Source organism: Callospermophilus lateralis, chromosome 15 (assembly GCF_048772815.1).
Source record: "Callospermophilus lateralis isolate mCalLat2 chromosome 15, mCalLat2.hap1, whole genome shotgun sequence".
In the NCBI taxonomy this organism is placed as follows: Eukaryota; Metazoa; Chordata; class Mammalia; order Rodentia; family Sciuridae; genus Callospermophilus; species Callospermophilus lateralis.
Window position 1 is genome coordinate 30,372,483 of NC_135319.1, and position 20,650 is coordinate 30,393,132.

Genomic DNA, 20,650 nt, shown 5'->3' on the forward strand with positions numbered 1-20,650 from the left:
GAGACCTCATTTGTCAGCACTGGTGGGAGCGGTAGCTGGGAGTCCCGCGCCGCGCGGCTCCTGCCGGCTCCTGCGCCAGCGCCGCCTCGGCTCCCACCGGCTCCCGCGCCGCTCCCGCGGTTCCCACCAGCTCTGGCCGGCTCCCGTGCCGCTGCCGCGGCTGCCGCCGGCTCCCGCGCCACCGCCGCAGCTGCCGCTGGCTCTCGCGCCACAGCCGCGGCTCCCGCCGGCTCCCGCGCCGCCCTCGGTCTGGCTATTGCGCTCACAGGAGAGCTGGGAGGGGCCCTTAAGTTTTCCCCACTGATCTATAGCTGAAAGAGCTGTGATCAGTCAAAAAACAGAGATGATGACGTCAGCTCTCCAAGATGGTGGCCGCTGGCTTCCTCTGTGGTCTGACCGATGTGGAGAACCGAATTGGATGGCTTCCTTCCCCGTCTCAAGCCCAGAATTCAGCTCTGAGTACAGTATTTGCACAGCTGGCAGGAGCCTGCAGAATCCGTAGCGCTGTATCTTTGCATTCTATTTCCATGTTTATTTGCTCACACTTAGAGGATGGTTCAATAAACTGCTTTCTGAATTCATAACTTAACCTAGAAATACTGAACTATGCAATAACAAAAATAAATCTGTTTTAGGATTCAAGAAATGGATATGGTAATTTAGTCCTTGGACAAAGTACCTAATCTTGAGGGAATCATAAAGATGAAAAATCTGAGCTTAAAAATTGAAGTTTACCCTTACTAACTATACAACTTGAAAACTGAATCCAATACAATTTCCTGTTTTTCTCTTGGATGATACTGGGCATACCTTCCTATTCATATGTTAACCAATATTAAGGATAGGCAATGTCAACTTAGCTATTTGACTAGGAAATACTCCTAAAATATCAGACTGAAAGCAAACAATAATAGCTTACTTAATAGGGACAAGTTGGTTTGCTTATCAAGAATTGCTTCATTGTGCTTGCTCTCAGTGCCAAGTAATCCAAAACTGTTACGTGATATTGTACAATACCAACCAAAGCTCTGTTGTGCTACACCCTCCATGAAGACACCAGGCTCAGGCTTTTTTTCTATTTTATCAATAACCTTCTCTGATGTTTTGCTTCTGGGATACTACAAAGGAAGAAAATAATGGTGATTTTCTCTTTATGCAGTAAGATTAATAAGTTTAGCTTTGCTTATTCAACTTTTGTTGTTGTTTGGTTTGGCTTTTGAGATGCTGCTCTTTGACAAACAGAGATTTCACTGACATTCAATACAAATTCCCTTGCTACAGTGGTTCAAGTTCCTCAGATGAAGAAAAGCATACTCCTTTGAGCTTGATCTTCTTTCTTGGGGATCACTGCCTATGTGAGTATGAGAGTAAGGCAATCCTCAGTAAGTCTAAATTGTTTCCTTCCTTTTTTCACTCCTCTTCCCTTTTATTCCCTCCTTTCCCCTCCCTTTCTTTCCCTTCCCTCCCCCCTCCCCTTCCCTCCTCTTTTCTTCACTCTCTCTCTTTCTCTGTCTCTTCTCTCTCTCTTTCTTTATAGATGTTAATTTTGTCTGTTAGGAAAGAGAAAACTTTAGAAATTCTTTTAAAATATTTGAAAAGTGTTTCAGAGGACAAATGTCTTTACAAAATTCATGTCTGTCTTCATCACCATATGCTTTTGATTTCTACCAGAAGATGAAGGAAGGATGAGTATCAAGGAAGTATCAAGGACAAAGAAGAAGAGTTTATCTGCCAGCGAACTTTGGTAAACTTTGCCTTTAGTCATCTTTAAAACAAAAATAAATGAGGAATTTTCTTCCTAATGTCTTTGTGTCCCCGAGAACAGCTTTCTTTCGAGTTGCTAGGAATTGAAGGATTTGTCAAGTTAGAGATGACTGGTCTTAAGCCAGTTCTTTTTAAAATAGGAGGCTTGAATAAGCAAATCTGTTACCGTTACTATTATAGCCCTCAGTCTATGACTTGAATGCCTGTTTTAATTCCAGTCTATTTCTGTAATTGGTATAATTTTTACTAAAAAAAATTAGAACTTAATTTTTTTATGTATTAGGAATACTTCATAAACTCTTTAGTGTATCAAACCTCTGTATCCATATATCAAAACAATAGATTTTTATATCTCTCAAAAACTTCTAAATCACATTAAAAAATTTGATAAGAGATCTTACATTTGAAATGTGAGCTACCACAATTATGAAAGAAACACTCAGGAGAAGAGTGCCTAATTCTAGGACTGCACTTTGTTTGATACAGAGACTCTCTGCTTTTATATTTTGGAAATTAATAAGCAACCTTTTTTTGGATGGCTTGATAAAATTTTAAAATGCCCATGTTTTAGTGCTTATCTAGCTTTTAAAAACATAAACTTATCTTCCCCTTTCAATGTGAATGTCTGAAAATATTTTTACAAAGTGGAAAATCCTTTTCTCCTCTTCAGAGAAGATAAATAAATGAGTCTTTAATAGGTTTGCTTTATATCCTCTAAATTTCACCTCTTTGTTATTCTTTTTGTCTCTCTTGAGAATTTTTGAAGATTAATGATTTATGAAATATTTTTGTTATGATTTGCACATATTAGGAATTCCAGTCCAGTTAGATTTTATAGTCAATAATTTATAACATAAAGCAAAAAAGGATAAAGTATTTTTGCTGCCTTTGAATATATTTCCCTTAGCAAATATGTAAATCTAAAAAAGAACAGTTTAATTTGGAACTTGGGCAATGTTCTTGGTTCTTATATAAGCAGAAATGTTAGATTTTTAGAAGATTTGGAGGATGTACAAAACTTATTGTTTTAATATGTAAATGCAGAGATTTGTGACATGATTTTTCAGTTCCCACAAAAGTTGAGTTGGATTTCAGATGGTTTAAATTTTAAAGGTAACCTAAAAATTAAGCTTTAACTTAAAAATCCATCAATAAATTTTTTTTCTGAGTGAGTTCATATAAAAAGTATAGTTTCATAGCTATTTTGTCTCCTGTGTTGGAGCTTTCTCTTATACTCAGGGGGAATATGATATGTTAATTTATTTGAAGTCGTAATTAATATGAATGATGTTTCTATGGAGGAAGAGGAGATAGTTACAGAGCTGTTAGTGCTTTCCTCCTAGATGATCTGGATAAATGCAAATGTTTCCAGACTTGATTTGCAAGGAAGAAAACTTGGGGGGACTTCCACATGATGTACTTTCCTAGTGATTCTTACTTATTTCCTTATTTCTAATAAATTAACAAATAAGTAAATATGGTTAAGCTTCTGCTCTTTCATGAGTCCACTCTACAACTATTAGATATTTAAATAAAGTCATAATGTCATCCCTTATCTACAGAAGGATCAATCTAATTTGTTTACACGATATTTTAACATTTTGGAAATCATATCGAAAAATTAAATTCCTTCAAGAAATATCATACCCTTGTATACCTACAACTCAGAAATAATTATCTAGTGCTGAATGATTATAATAATTGCTAATATATTTGAGTATTTACTATGAGTCAGGCACAATTAAAAGTGTTTTACCTAGAATTAATTTTTATATTAGTTTAATTTCATAAAATAAATGTTATTAATAACCTAACTGGCAGATTAGGGAACAAAGCCATAAAGGCTTTTTTTTTTTTTCCTAGGGTTATATAACTTGCAAGTGCTAGGATTTAACTGTGGAACTCAAATGTGGAAAAGAAAAAAAAAAAAAAAAAAAAAAACAACTAACTCCAAAAGCAATAAAAGACAAGAAATAATAGATCTGAAATTAATGAAATTGAGAGAAAACAACACACAGGATCAATGCAACAGAGAGTTGGTTTTCTGAAAAAATAAAAAAGATCGATCTTAGCCAAACTAACAAAAAGAAAGAGAAGGCCAAATAAACAAGATTAAAGATGAAAAGGGAAATGTCACCATAGACACTTCTGGAATCTAGAAAATCCTTAGAAATTATTTTGAAAATTTATACTCCCCAAAACTGTAAAATCTAGAAGACACTAACAAATTTCTACATACATATGATCTGCCCAAATTATTCCAGGAAGATATAGAAAACCTGAATAGATCAATATCAAGCTAATGATATTGAAGCAACTATTAAAAAACTTCCAATAAAGATTAAAAGCCCAGGAATGGATGATTTCTTGCCTGAGATCTACCAGACATTTAAAGAAGAATTAACATCAGTATTCCTCAAATTATTCCATGAAGTTGAAAGGTTCTAAATGCATTTTATGAAGCCAGTATAACCCTGATACCAAGACTTGACAAGGACACATTAAAGAAAGAAAACTATAAACCATTAACTCTGATGAACATAGATGGAAAAATACTTAATAAAATATTAGCAAACCACTTTCAAAACACATCAAGAAGATAATACATCATTATCAAGTGGGTTGCATCTCAGGCATACAAGGTTGTTACAATATGCACAAATCAATAAATGTAATTCACTAGATAAATAGAATCAAGGACAGCAATCATATTATTTCAATAGATGCACAAAAGGCCTTTGATAAAATGTAGCACTAACTCATATTAAAAACACTGGAGAAACTAGGGATAGAAGGAACTTACTTCAACATTATAAAAGCTATCAAAGCCTACTTCCTACAGAACAGAGAAAAACTGAAAGCATTTATTCTAAAATCAGCAAACACATAAATATGTCTACTCTCACAGTTCTGATTCCTTATAGTTCTTTAAACTCTAACCAGTGAAATAAGGCAAGAGAAAGAGATTAGAGGTATATAAATAGGAAAAGAAGTCGAACTAACTCCATTGGCTGAAGACATAATCCTATATCTACAGGACCCAAAAGCCTCACTGGAGGACTTCTAGAGCTAATAATATAATGTAATATGAGATCAACATTAATAGATGAATAACTTTCTTATTCTCCAAAAGTGATTATGCTGAGAAAGAAATCAGGAAAATTATTCCATTCACAATTACCTCAAAAAAAAAAAAAAAAACAAAAAAACCTTTGGAATTAACCTAACCAAAGAGGTAAAAGACCAGTATAATGAAAACTATAGAACACTAAAGAAAGAAAATGTTGAAGACTTTTGAACATGGAAAGATCTCTCACATTCTTGGATAGGCAGAATTAAAATTGTTCAAATGGCAATACTACCAAAAACAATATACAGATTCAGTGCAATATGTATCAAAATACCAATGACATTCTTCACAGAATTAGAAAAAAACAGTCCTGGAATTTATTGAGAAGAATAGAAGGCCTAGAATAGTCAAAGCAATCTTGAGCATGAAGAGCTATAGAGGAGGCATTATAATATCCAACCTCAAATTATTCTAAGGGATGTAGCAACAAAACCAGCATGGTATTGGCATCGAAGTAGACATGAAGATCAATGGATCAGAATGGAGGACACAGACAAACCCACATACCTACAGTCATCTGATACTTGAGATGTTGGAGAAAAGACAGCCTTTTCAACAAATGGTTGAAAACTGAATATTGCTATGTAGAATAATTAAACCTGAATATTAGAATGTAGAATAATGAAACCAGGACCCCATCTCTGACCCTGCACAAAAGTCATATCAAATTGGATCAAAGATTTAGGAATCAGACCAGAAATTTTGCAACTGCTAGAAGAAAACATAGGTTCAACACTTGAAGCATATTGTAGCAGATGCTGACTTTCTTAACAAGACTCTGAAAATACAAGAGATAAAATCAAGAATCAATAAGTGGGATGTCATCAAGCTTCTGTGCAGCAAAAGAAATGATAAAGAGCATAAAGAGAGAGACTAAAGCATAGGAACAAAATTTTGCTCTCTCCTCATCTGACTGAGAATTAATATTCAGAATACATAAAACCCCCCAAAAAATTAACACAAAAAACTCAAATAACCCAATCAAGAAATGGAGAAAGAACTGAACAAACACTTCTTAAAAAAAAAGATGAAACACAAATGGCCAACAAATACATGGTAAAATGTTCAACATCTCTAGCAATCAGAAAAATGTTAGTCAAAACTACTCTAAAATTTTATCTCACTCCAATTATAATGGCAATAAAAATATAAATATAATAAGAATAACAATGTAGATAAGAATATACATGATAACAAATGCTGGAGAAAACGAGGGGGAAAGGCATACTCAGAAGTTGTTGGTGGGACTGCAAATTAGTATAACTACTCTGGGAAGCAATAGAATACTCCTCAAAAAACTAGGAATGGAGCCACCATTAGACCCAGCTATCCTACTCTTTGGTATTTATTCAAATGAACTAAAATCAGCATTCTAAGGTGATATAGTCACATAAATGTTCATAGCAGCACAACTCACAATAGCCAAGAAATGGAACTATCCCAGATGCCTGTCCATAGATGAGTGGACTAAGAAAATGTGGTATGTATACACATACATATGGCGATTTACTCTGCCATAAAGAGCAATGACATTTTGGCATTTTCCAGTAAATGAATGGAACTAGAGAACATCATGCTAAATAAAATAAGCCAGACTCAGAAAATAAAGTGTTGAATGATTTCTTTCATACGTGGGCGCTAGAGCAAAGTAAGGGGACAAAAAGGTGGGGCTGGATATTATAAATATAGAGGAAAGGTTAGTAGATTAGAGGAAGGAGATTGACAGGGAGAGAAGAGGATCAGGAAAAGGAGGAAATGTGAAATAAATCTGAAAAAAATTATACTACATATATGCATAGTTATACAACAGTGAATCTATAAAGTACTGATTTAAAATACAGAGATAAATAAATGGAAGGTAAAGCAATGGAATAGAAGATGAGGGATAGAGGGAGTGAGATGGGAAAAAAGAAGAAAGTGTGTGGGGGGGTGGGCTGAAATAGTGTATATTAAATTCCATGCATATATTATTATGTCAAAATGAACCCAACTATTATGTACAACAGAGGTACTAATAAAATAAGAAAATCAAACTTTATATGTAAGATTGAGTGCATCTTCCAAATCTGTGATATTCTAATCTCTTTCAATACCTTTAAAAAAACTGGTGTTATTTAAGTGAGCCCTTCAAGTTGCAAAGGAGTAAGCAGAAGAGGAATTTAAACTCATGATTTGTGTTAGAGCCTATAGCAGATCACCATCCACTAAATTAAGGAAATAAATTAATATTTAGTTTTAATAAGAAATTTGCTGAGGGTTGATGATGTTTGGGTTAATTCCTGACCACTTCTTATTAAACCATAGAGAAAATTTATGCTTTAATTTCAAAATACTTCCATGTTAAAAATAAAATATTGGACTAGAATGGATAATGGGTGTCACTGAGTCAGAAAATTATATTGACTTTGTTATGGTTTAAACTTCAGCTTAAAGAAATAGAACACATTCATTTTCCTATTGTCATCAAGAGGACAAAATGAGCATGAAAACTAAGTCATGATTTATTGTTCAGCTCCAACAAGAGACTTCAGCAAAACCATTTCCTTGAATATTGTCAATACTAACTTAGAACTCATAGTGAACAATTTGACTCTTTGATGCAATGGGTGAACAGTTAGAGGTAAATTCTTAAAACAAAGGAAATCAATTCACCCACGTAATAAAGCAAAAATAGAAAGAAAGTAAAATAATTGGTAGAAGCCAGGCAAGATTTTTCTTAGGTATGCAAGACCAAAGTAATAAAAACAAACAACAAAAACCTGACTCAGTTGAAATCAAAGGCTTGCTAAATCTCCTGACTGAATTTTCTGTGCAATAATAGGAACAGAAAATCAAGTGGGAAGACCAAATATCTTGTTTAGTCCTACATTAATAAGGTGTACATAAAAGAGAAAAATGCACTTTCCTAACATAATATGAGAATACAGAAAGACAATTAAGCTCTACATACTAAAAATCTTATAATACTAGAGTCAAAGAAAGCTTAGAAATCACCTTGTCTGGGCTCTTTCTGACAGCTCTCAGTCCCTTGACCAAATATTTTCTGTACTTTCTGCTCATTAATAATTCTGTTACAAACTAACAGCTTTGTTTTATGGTCTAATATCAAAGTAGAAATACTTTGGCATTTAATTCTTTTCATAAAAGTAAGTCTCACATATTCAGAGAAGAGGCCAATTTTAAGGAATAATAATCTCAGTCACATGAAAAAGAAGAGCTCACAAGAGATATTATTTCTTGACTAGTTATTTCTTGCTTCTACTTCCTAAAAATGAGATAAACTCCTGATAAATGTTGCCTTGTTCACAAGAGGGGGACAAGAGTGAAAGTCAGAGATTTTGGAAGAATTTTACTCAGAGAATGTTCCTGAGAAAGAAGACTTCCAGGATTCTGAGTCCCAATACCTTGAGATCCCTGCTTCACTGGAGGGTATAAAGCAGCTAGTTATCATCCAATCACATATCATGACTGCTTACGTCCGAATATAAATAGCTCTTGCTGTAAGATCAAGAGCCTCTGCCAGACTTAACACTAAATGAAAACAATTATACTTTTCAGATCTTTTTACAATCCTCTTCACTCATGCAATCTGACCACAAACCTCTGATTTGGGTCTGTGTACCTGGGATCTATCTCCCAGGTACCCTGAATATCTGGGACATTAAGTTTTACAATGTAACCATAACTACACCTCTCTATATGGGTCCTTCCCAGTGTGAATGGGGAAATCCATAAAAACAAAATCCACAAAAACAAAATTACTCAGTCTTCCCTATTACCTAAGCGTATCTCTGTTTCTATTGTTACCCCACATCAAGTAACTTTTTGGTTACAAATAGATGTCATGTACATATTGATTTTGAAAAAGAAAGTACCCTAGGAAGCATTATGACATTTTATTCATTTAAAGTGTATATCCTTCTGTACATAAGTGAACCAGAATGCATAATTAAACTATTATCTAACAGTCTAGTTTGAATCTATCACTGAGAGACTCTTTGTCTCTGGGTTAAATAGTCTCCCACATAAAAGAATGAGGATCCGATCTCAGTGACTGGGAAATGCCACTCTGTGGAGCCCATGGCAACCAGATGTCAGGCTTTCTTCCCGTAACATTGTGAGTTATATAATATTCCTCAAAACATTTATAATTAACCTCTCACCGCCTGTTCAAAGCATCATTTTCTGTAAGTGATAATGTGATGTAATATTTAAGACATAAAATGATCTTTGGTATACTTCTTCTCTCTCTCTCATGTTCACTTTCTTTCTAATAAAAATGAGAAAAATAATAGTAGTTACTTCCTATGATAATTAGAGAAAGAGAGAGAGAGAAAAGACATAATATTATGTGTACAAATAATATGTTAGAATTATTAGGTTGTGACAATTATCATTATTCCACAATAATATGGGGTCAGGTGAGACATAGTATGAATTACTTTGCTACCCTGACAGGACGCATATAGAAGGAGTTGGATAATGATGCTTCAGGTAAGCTTCATTTTTCCCTCTACTAATTCTCTGATTCTCTTACTTGATTCCTACATTCGTGATCCTTTGCCTGCTTTGGACCTTTGGTAATGACTCTGTACAGCAGAATTCTGGACTGTTATTTTCCAAGGAGTCCATATCTCATAATACACTCTGATTTAAAGACTTAATATGTTGACTACTATTTAAGTATTTTGACTACTATTGTAGTCCATGTTTGATAATTCCAAGACTGTAGGAGAAAAATTGTTTAACCAGGTCAATGATGAATCTTTTCTCTATGGGTAATATGAAGGCTTTTGATTTATATTTTTAAATTCACTACTCATTTTTAGTAATGTGTTTAATACTCCTTGACTTTCCTCGAGAAAACTTTGGACAGTCTCTGAGTTTTCATCAATTTCATTTTGTACCATCTCTTTTCCCCTATTCTAAAAAATAGAGAGAGGATGGGGAATTTTCTTAATGGCTTATTTTGTACCCATTGGAGCCTGTTCGAGGTTAGCAGTTGTTTTTCTTTTTGAGGGGTCGGTACCAGGGTTGAACTCAGGGGCACTCCACCACTGAGCACACCACCAGCCCTATTTTATATTTTATTTAGAGACAGGGTGTCACTGAGTTGCTTAGTGCCTCGCTAAATTGCTGAAGCTAGCTTTGAACCTGCAATTCTCCTGCCTCTGCCTCCTGAGATGCTGGGATTATAGGCATGTGCCACCATGCCTGGCCTTTTTTGTTTGTTGATTGTTTTTGGTTTTTTTGCCTAGAGGTATCTGCTTTTCTTCAGACTTTGAGTTAGTGATTTATCCTTGGACGTCAGTTTTCAGGTGATTTTAAGAAGAGTCATGAGGGTGCAGTGTACCTATAATTTTTCTTGCCATAAGGGTAGGAAAAACTTTTGTCTCAGTTCTTTAAATTATCAGACTGAAAACTGAATTTTGTCCAACCTTTTATATAGTCCCTATAGTCTTCTCTATAATATGTATCATGTGTAATAGAAGGTGGTAGTCACATTTGAGTACTCATATAAATACAACAGAACAGAAAATTAAGAAATATCCCAACTGAACGTGGGATTTAATAGAAAGTAAAGTTTATCTGTGGGTAAAGGATAAATTGTCAATTATTAGTATTGGTATAATTTAAGAAATTAAAAGAAATGATATCATTAAAGTAAGTTTTTACCTCACCATGCACTAGAATAAATTATACATAAATTTAGAGATTCACATGAGAAAGAAAACAAAAATACAATAAACTATAATTAAATAAAACTTTCACCAAGTCATAAAAAGCATAATCAAAGGTCTATATAAACTAAGAATGTTGAAATACATATACTAATGATATACAAAGATGACAATTTTGATGATAAACATATTTAGTTGTTAATTCTAAAATAAAGATAGGGATTGGGAGTCAAAGCCCTGGTGTAAACTTAGGAGAAAAGTTTTTAGGTTAATCTTAATTGATTTTTGAGAAAATTTAAGACAATAGATAATAATGAAAATGCGATTAAAAGGGGACCTAATAAGTTATAATGTTACTAAGAGGTGCAAGCTTTGAATTAGTATTATAGAAATATACAACAGATCATATGCAAATTCAAATCTCATATATATTTTAACTAAAGAGTAAAGAAAAATGTAAATAAAAGCCTGCTAAAATATAGATTTCAAAAGGTGAAAAATCATGACTTTCTAATAAACATAGGATGAACATGTTTCAAAGATCACTTAGGTCATACAGGGAATGCTGGTTCAAAAATGGTAGAAGGAAGATTCCTGGTGGTGCACAGTAATCCCGGCCACTAAGGAGGCTGAGTCAGGAAGATCTCAAGTTCAAAGCCAGCTTCAGCAACTTAGCAAGGCACTAAGCAACTCAGTGAGACCCTATCTTTAAATAAAATTTAAAAAAGGGTTGGGGATGTGTCTCAGTGGTTAAGTGCCCCTCAGTTCAATGTCTGGAACCAAACCCCACCCCCCTAAAATGTAGAAGAAATAAAATAATTTAGTATCACTGAAAGAAGAAATATTGAAATAAGATTGTTAAAACAGATTCAATACTGGTTATTGTCCTACAAGGCAAGGAAACTATAACCTGTAAAATTAGCTTTATTATGTTAATAAATTATTTGTATAAGACAAAATTAATGTGTTTTGTTATTTTATAAAGTAAAGATCATTTTTTTACAAGCAAACATCAACCTTTACAGAGTTGTAAAATATCTTATCTGGTAGTAAATAGTAAGGGAAAACAAAGCACCCTTAGCTAAGCAAAGAATTAAATTCATCTTTAAATGGGACAGTTTGAGCCACTTAGTAAGCTCTAGTAAATACTGAGAAGGTATACAGTTATCCTCTTGCTTGTTTCCAAATAATTTGAAATTATTGTTTTCTTAATAATCGATTTCAAATCTGAATAAATGATTAATAAATATTTAAATGCTACTTAGCATAGTATCTTTTCCTTACACTCCAATCTCTGAATTCTTCTCAAGAAGCTGTTGTTTGACTTATTTAAAGTTTAAAATATTGGATACTAACACTCTAGTCATTGCACTTGGGTATTTACATTTCTTCAAAAAGTTCTCATTTTATAAGATAATTTTAAAAATAGATGTTATTTTAAAGAGAAATTTAAATGTTCTTAGCTTTTATTACCTTCAATTTTCTACTAAGAACATGTATTTTTTTTCATTTTAATACTTCACAAGATCACAACAAATGCAAAAGCAATTTTCAAAAAAATATAAAGCATACCAAAGTCATAGTACAACATTTATTGGCTTTAATATAAGCATTAACTACACTAATAGAATCATCTTCTCACGACGCAATGCATCTCTTGTGAGCACTGTGCCAAAATACTTTATACTCCACAGAGTGCTTAAAGGTCTTGAGCTCAGGAAAGATATTCCAAATTGTAAAAGCTCTTTCAAAAATACTCATATTTTTGGTGGAGAAGTGTGAAGGTCAAAAATTATTTATATATATTTTTTTATGTTCTGTTAAGGACATGATGACAGAAAAAAAACATAGTGTTTTTTTTTGATAATTTGTGAAAGTTTAATATATATAAAAATTGACTAAAAAATTCTGTAGCCCTAATAATCCAAGAAAAAAAGAGAATAAAATTCAATTGTGAACATCTTACTTATTCATGAACTGAAATTACAGATAAAACATGAATGGTGTGAATATACTTTGTATACAACCAGAGAGATGAACAATTATGCTCTATGTGTGTAATAAGAACCATAACTCATTCTGCTGTCATATACAAATTAGAATAATAATTAAAAAAAGAATGGATGAGACCAGGCATGGTGGTGCTCACCTGTAATCCCAGCAGTTTAGGAGGCTGAGGCAGGGGGATCACGAGTACAAAGCCACCTTCAGCAACTCAGCGAGACCCTGTCTCTAAATAAAATATAAAAAAGAGCTTGGGATGTGGATGAATGTGTAAGTGTTAAGAATAATTTTTATCAAGTAATTTTTAAGACATTCAAGATAAAAACATTCAAGATAAAACATTCAAGTGTTTCTTCTTTTTTTTTTAACTTTCAAATTGTTAGATATGTGTGTGGAGTCCTTCAATTTACTTGTTTTTATTTTTACTAGTGCACATTAATTATACAGAATGATGGGTTGCATGGTGGCATATTCATACATGCATAGAACATGTTTTGATCATATTAACCTCATTACTCTTTGCTTTCCCCTTCCCCCATCCTCTTCCATATCTCCATTACTCTCCTTTTTGCTTTCATGCCATCTTTTCTCTCTCTCTCTCTCTCTCTTTTTAAGATTCCACATATAAGAAACTTTCATGGAGTTCTCAGAAATCTCATCCATCACAGCTTATAAAGTCTCAAGATAGAGGGCCAAACTGTTAAAAATATATATTTTTTTGATGAAAGAAGGAAAGTAAATACCTCTTTGCTAGAAAAGTACAGGTGTTTTCCTTTTCTTTAGAACTAGTTTTTCATATCTCTGGGAAAACAACTTTTTTTTTTTCTTCATTGGAATAAAATTAACTCCTGGATGAGGTTAAATAATAGACCAAAGAAAATGTAGAATGGAGTCCTACATTTGTCTAAAACTTAAGTGAAAGGAACAAAAAAGAAAAGTTTTCCTGTGCTTTTAAAATATCTTCTTCAGATAAACATTCAATAGCCAATTTTAAAAATCCATCTAATTTTCTTAAATCCATCAATATTAGTACTCTATTGTCTCTGTGATAGAATATAACCATGTATATTAAAAACTTTTGCTCTGATCCCAAGAATTAGATCTTACTCTATTATTCCTGTCTCACAAGGTCTTTATAAAAGCCTTCTCCAGCTCTAAGAATCTGACTGTCCAGAGGCATCCTTCAAGTTTTCTCAGTAAATTTGGTAGCCAAGTTAGACAATTGCCATCGAACCTACCGGGCAAATGTAGGGTTGGATGATCACTTCTCTTTAGGGATGTGGCTTGATATGTTCTGAAATCCATTCAAAAGCACAACCATGGAGTGGACTGAGATAGCCAAATAGACCCAGGAAGAGGCCGCCCATTAACCCTTCATCTGAGCCAGAAGCAGGATAGGAACCTGGTTTAGGCTATGGCTATATTCTTTAGTTCAAGTTGCTAATTTTAAAGTGTTTTAAAGCTCATATCATAAAGTTATTTTAAAATGAGCAAAATTTTCTGACTTGGAAGAAAATCAAATAAAAATTTTCAAAACAAAAAGAGTGAAGGCTGTTTACTATAGTTCCTTTCCTGTCCATACTTTATGGGTGACCTTACTCTATAAAGAACTTGAGCACTATTTTTTTTTAACTCTCTCATTTTATGAAGTAAGGCTATCTAGTAAAGATACTCACATCAAGATGTTAGAAGCTCAACACCGATCACAATATTGATTGTGGAATGTCAGTGCTTGCATGTTCACTCTATTTGACATAAATGTCACATTTGTCATGAAATATGTTGCCTATGCATAAGATTCCCTTTTAAAAATTCAAATATTATCCTTATTCCATGGCCTAAGAACACAAACTATTTTTTTTTAAATGAGTTTTTGGCACTTGGGATTTGTCTACATTTGTCTAAAACTTTCAAGTGGAATTTTTCTATGATCTTGCTCCTGTTCTGGACAAGCATGAACTTGGAACTCATCTGCCTGGTTTTAAATTCTGACTCCTTCACCCTCTATTCCTCTCTGTACCTGTTTCCATAAGTGAAAATGAAGATAATGATGGGTGGCTGTGAAAATGGAATATGACAACATGGGTGAAGACCTTGAAACCTTCTAGGCACATACTGAAAGATACGGCAGGGTTGATGAACACAGTGATCTAGTTTAGATTGGTTAGTAAAATGGGCAAAATTTTTTATTGAATTTTGATGGTTAAAAAATTAAAATCTAAATATAAGACAAGTATATTATCTCAACAACTGTATATAGAAATTTTCTTCCTATCAAACTGCTTAAATTGAAACAAAGCAATGTGTGTAATAATGTTAAATTTAAACATGGCTTTAGAATGGTAATTAAGATGCCAGTGGCTGGAGTGGTACTGTAAGTCATCTATGTTTTGCCCAGGAAGCTATTAGAGCTAGCTAGGCTTTGGCTACACATTGTTCTTTTAGAAAAGACAAAAAAAATTATCAAGGCAAATCATACAGAAATTACATAAACTTCATTTTAGATACAATTTTAGAAGTCACACCATTCATATCAACTTCTCTGGCCCCCAAATTAAAGAGGATAATAAAACCCAAACAGGATATGATTTGCTAATATTCCCGACACTTGCACACCTAATGGGAAGTGACATTGTTAGTATTTGTAGCCAAGACTCTAAAGGTGGCTTGCTGATCTCAATAGCTCATCAAAGAATACCTTAATCTAAATTTATCCTGCAGTGCTGTGGCAGTGAAGGCCCATCTTTCCCCAATATCCCTACAAAGAGAAGAATTCTGAAATTGTCAATTTGAAGCACATTTACACAAAATTAATAAATGAAATTATGCATGTACATAAAAAAGGAAAAAAAATCTGGGAGCCCGGAATGGTATTAAATTAGTAAAATTTGCAATCAAATGAAATTTTCAGAACTTTTTCAGTCTTTTCATTATTTCCCCACAAACTTATGGTGTAGTTGCAGGATGTAAATGCTGGATACTAAGAAGTCTCCTATAACCTGAAATTTCCTGTTGTCAGAGTAGTTTGTACAGAAACAGATGACCTTACAAACAAATGAAAATGTAAAGCATCATTATGTTTAAATCACTTGGTTGATAAGCTAGTTTATTGATTATAATTTCCATGCAATAAATGTTTTTTAAAAAATAAATTTAAGGAAAGATTAAAAAAGTTAAATTCTATTTTAATCACTTTTTTATTTATATATGACAGTAGAATGCATTACAATTCTTATTAAGCATATAGAGCACATTTTTTCATATCTCTGGTTGTATATAAAGTATTAAATTTGATTAAATACTATAATAAATAAACTATGTCTAATCTAGCCTTCTTCTAATCTTTTAATTTTGGATTTCACTGTAATTAAAATTATATTTGTAAAAAAAAGTTTTTATGTATCAAGCATATCAAGTTGATCAGGACATATTGAGCAAGAATAAATTGATGTTCTATGTGGATAGACCATGTACCTACTGTTTAAATAAGTAAACTGCAAGTCATTCTGCTTAAGTTTATATTTTGTTTTTGTAATTAATAGTTTTATGACCTTGAATGAGTCACTTAGTCAATCTTTGTCACAATTTCCTTATATGAAATATGAGAATATTTTTGCAACTATTACAAGGGATAATTGCATGCACATAAAACGTCTAGAAAAAACAGTACCAGACATTTTGTAGCATTCAGTAAATGTTATCCATTTTTATATATGCATTAAAAATATTCATAGCAAAATGCCAATACATCAAAAAATTAGAACTTAGCCATTTATTTAAAAATGTACACTACATTTCTACAAGATTTTTTTTTTTTTTCTAAAAGTTCTATGAATTTGATCCTTTTTTGGAGGGTGAAAATATCACAATTCTGACTCCACTTATTTTCTGTTTACAACACCCATTCTGACAAATTGGAACAGTGTTGTGCATGTATAATATTTTTGCTATTTAACTAAGAAATTAATTTAATATCTGTTGGTTGTTTTCATGCCTAAACTTCCTTGGCTGTGATTTTTCTATCATTCATGTGATTACTGTGCTTGAAGCATACAATCCAGACTATGTCAGCTGTTCCTGGGGTGGGAGCCCAGGATAACTTATCTTCTGATGATAAAGGGGTTATAGGAACAGAAGTTTTTCAGGATTGAAGTATTAAAGTCACTGGTTTCATCATCCTTTAAAGAAACCATTATCTTTCATCTTAGCTTCTCTGGGAACATTGCTCAATTAAATATTTCATATATTACAATACCATCACACTGCCGTTAGCCTGGACACTTATGTATATGCTTGTGGGGGTATGAGTGTGTGAACACAAAATTGAGTTTTTCTACCTAAATATGCTATTGTCAGAAAAGACTACAGCACCTTTAAAATACTGTTTAAATCAAATTATAAACTTCCCTTTCCCTATCTTCCCTTGAATGAACACAGAGTCATCTTATTATATTAGTTGATATAACAGAGGAGCTATAATACAATTTTTCATCATATCAACTTTGACGGAAACCACTTTTCATGTGGTATAATTTGGAAGACGCAATGAAGAACTACATTTCTCAAGTCATTGAAAAATGTAACTGAAATTCCATCATCACAATTTCATTTTCTGAACTCTTTGGAATAATCACCGTGTGTAGTTTTTAGATGGTAAAATTCAACAGCATTCTTCACATTTTTAGAAAAATTTTAGTACCATAAGATCAAACTGTGTAGCCTCAATAAACAAGAGAGGTACTTTTGGAAAGCAAATGTACCACTAAACCCAAAGTCCTCCATATCTAGATTACTTATAAAGGATGATTTCACCAGATTTGTAATGAGGCCTACTGGGAATGTAGAATTCATGGAAGAGGGGCTTATATTCAGAAAATCATTTATAGAAATGGGAGAAAACAGTATTAATTGCTCAAATTTGCCATCTATATCACCTTGCCTTTACATATAGATAAATGCTTTTGTTCACAGACTTTGTATATAAACTGAATTTACAAGTATGAGGGATACATAGTGGCTTCTTTTAACTGATATAGTCAAGACAGTGTCCTCTGATAACACTGAAGTACAAGTTTAGAAAGGCAATTCATTATTTTTATCCTTAAAATAAAGTATTTCTTCTGCATTTACCTTGAAAGTCAAAACAGCTAGAATACATCAGATTATATTTCCTTAAAGGTTGTTTCAAATTCCTCTTGACACATTTACTATGTAAATAAAGCTAATTAATGTCTGTGCTGGGAACTGGGAAGACTCAGAGAGGTGTTTTTTCTTTTTTCTTTTTTTCTTAAGTTAATATGCTTCCTTAGTGGGATTCCACATCTCATTGGTCTTACCCACAGCACTGAGGCTTCACAAAACATTGGCACATTCACTAATGATGATTTTAGCTTTAATAATCTTCAGCTTCTTTTCACTTTCCTTGTGCCAATTCTCTCACATAATGCTCAAAATTTAAGTTCAAGAGGCTTTATTTCTGAGACAGGATAAAAAAAGTCAAAGGGAGATGAAAATTAAAAGCTTACAAAAAAAAAAAAAAGTATGTTCCTTAATCAGGTTGAATTACTAATTTCCACACTCATATATTCTATTGAAGAAAAAATTGAGTTAAACCATTTTAGATTTGCATGAGAAGAAAAAAACATATTTTAAAAACATAGAACTTATTCATCCATTAGACAAAGGCCAAACTGCTTTTTGAAATTTCAAATTTGACTAAAAATTACTAAAGTTAATACACTAAATGCTTGTGGATTTAAATAATTTATCACAGGTGGTTCTTTCAGGATCAATCTCTTTCAGTATTCCTTTATTTGGAAGAAAGTTTTTTAGCATCAGAACTTGTTATGATTTGGACATGAGGGGTCCCCCAAAAGCTCACATGTGAGAATGAGAGAAGGTTTGGAGAAGAAATTATTGGGTTGTATCTTCAACCTAATCATTGAATTAATCCCTGGTGGGATTAACTGAGTGGTAACTGGAGGCAGGTGAGGTGTTGCTGGAGGAATTAGTTCACTGGGGACATGGCGATGTGGTATATATTTGTATCTGGCAAGTGAAAACCTCTCTCTCTGCTTTCTCATCATCATGTGTCCTGGTTCCCTCTGCCATACTTCTGCCATGATATCCTGCCCACCTGCAGCCCCAGGAATGGAGGATGCTGTCTATGGATTGAGACCTCTGAAACCCTGAGTCCTTAAACTTTTCCTCCTCTATAATTGAGCTGGTTGGGTCTTTTAGTCACAGCAGCAAAAAGCTGACTAATACAGAACTATCATTTATTTATTTTGACTTTGTCACTTTTTTTTTTCTTTGAATTTTGTTTTTTGAAAGTTATTTAACTTATGAGCCAAATGATTTTCAGGACATTGGATTATATAGATCCCCTAGGAATTAGCATCTTATTTTTCCTTCTAGCCAGCAATCAACTAAGTTATAAAGGGTTTAATTATTATTATTATTTTCCTGAAACAAAATACAGCCTTTTCTTTCCCAAGAGGCGGTTGTCCCATAGCCTTAGAATGGCAAGTATGAAACATCGTATCACATTAAAGCTCAGCACCATGAAGCCAGTTCCTCTTCAGTGAGAACTTCTGAAGAGAAGCAGGAAGATATCCTGAGACATTTTTTAAATAATAGGCTTATGTACTACCAGAATGTATTTGTTTCCACTTTAAAGCCAAAGTCCTCCCAGGTCAACAAAAATAATTTTTACCATAGTTTCTATATAAAATATATAAAATAATCAAGTTGATGTTTCTCTTTCTTCTTCTAGTTTCTCCTTTTTGCATGTGACCTCTTTGTTCAGGCTATGAGAGTCAAAAGCTTCTTAGAGCAAAATTTAAACTCCTTTTAGTATTTTAGCATATTTGGGCTTATGCACTATTGACTAAGCATGTTTTTACTAAGATTATAGTAAAAACAAAGGAAACATAAGTTCCTGGATTTCAGAAAAACAACTGTGGTCAAATGTTGATTTTTATAAAGATAAATTATTAATATTTGAATGATTTTGATTCAGAGCTTCTCCTTTTTTCATGGACATGTTTATAAGGGCCATTGTGATAGCCCAGACACTACCATGTTACAAATGTACAAATGGAAGGATGATTATGATTAATCATAATAACCCAAAAGGAGTCAAAAACATAAAATTAAGATTTCAAAGGTAGTTCCAAGGCTTGAGCTGAAATACGAATGTTGTGGTTTGTTCACTTAATTCATCCTGTATCTTGGACAGATCATTTTATTTACTTAGGTTTCCATTTCTTCATTCAGGATAAAAATGTATAAAATGTGTCTTGCTTCTTGTAAGGCAGCATTTAAGAAAAGTGTGATACAATATAAAACATCTGTGACTGATAATTAAATGTAGATTATAATCCCAGACTTTTATTATTAAAGAAAAGTGAAACTGTGGTCTTCAGTTTTTGTTTGAGAAGAGCAAGTTTACAGAGTGATTAAAATAAGTGTTAAAATAGGAAAATTGGTGGAACTGACAAGTTTGAAGATTATAAAAGGTAGAACATAATTATTAAGAAAATACAACTAAGCTGGGCATGGTGGTGCACGTCTGTAATCTCAGCAGCTCAGGAGGCCAAGACAGGAGGATTCTGAGTTCAAAGCCAGCCTCAGCAAAAGTGAGAGGCTAAGCAACTCAGTGGGACCCTGTCTAAATAAAAAACAAAATCGGGCTGAGGATATGCCTCCGAGATTGAGTGCCCCCGAGTTCAATCCCCAGTACCAAATACATACATACATACATACATACATACATACATACATACATAGAACTAAATAAGAAATATCAACAAAAAGTGAAAAGACAAATTTAAAAGGAAAGCTAGCTGGGTGTTATGGCACACATCTGTAATCTCAGTGACTCAGGAGGTTGAGGCAGGATTATTTAAAACCAACCTCAGCAACTTATTGAGGGCCTAAAAAACTCAGTGAGACCCTGTCTCTAAATAAAGTACAAAGAAAGGCTGGCGATGTGGCTTAGTGGTTGAGTGCCTCTGAGTTCAACACCCCCCCCCCACACACACACACCAAAAAAAAAGGAAAGCTGGCC